We start from the raw sequence: 533 nt of genomic DNA on the forward strand, positions 1-533 counted from the left end.
GAATAAGGGTTCCAGTTTCTCCACAACCTTGCCAGCATTTGTTGCTTGCTGTTCTGTTAAATTTTTCTGTTCTGACTGGGGTGAGATGATATCTCATAGTTGTTGTGTAATGTTTTATGAGCTTGTTTCTCAGTGCTGTGTGAAGTATTTCTACTCATTCTTTTGTTGGCAGGTACTTGGGTTGCTTTCATACCTTTGCTATTATTAATAATGCAGCAATAAACATGAGTGTGCATACGTCTTTTTGGGTTGTGGCTCTCGTTTCTTTAGGGTATTTTCCCAGAAGTGGAAGTGCTAAGTCAAATGGTATTTCTATTTCCAACTTTTTGAGAAAGTGCCACACCACAATATCATAGTGGCTGTACCATTTTACATTTCCATGTCTTTGCTTTTTGTTCTTTTTTTTGTCCATCAACCACTTTATTATTTTTTAAATCTAAATTAGCATTGCTTATTGGTTTGCTTATAAAGTTCATATATGTTTGTTTCACACCATTCTTCATTCAAGGTGTGTTTCATACAATCCTGGCTTA

Source organism: Elephantulus edwardii, unplaced genomic scaffold (genome assembly GCF_000299155.1).
Source record: "Elephantulus edwardii isolate Elephantulus edwardi_28Jun2011 unplaced genomic scaffold, EleEdw1.0 scaffold00315, whole genome shotgun sequence".
In the NCBI taxonomy this organism is placed as follows: Eukaryota; Metazoa; Chordata; class Mammalia; order Macroscelidea; family Macroscelididae; genus Elephantulus; species Elephantulus edwardii.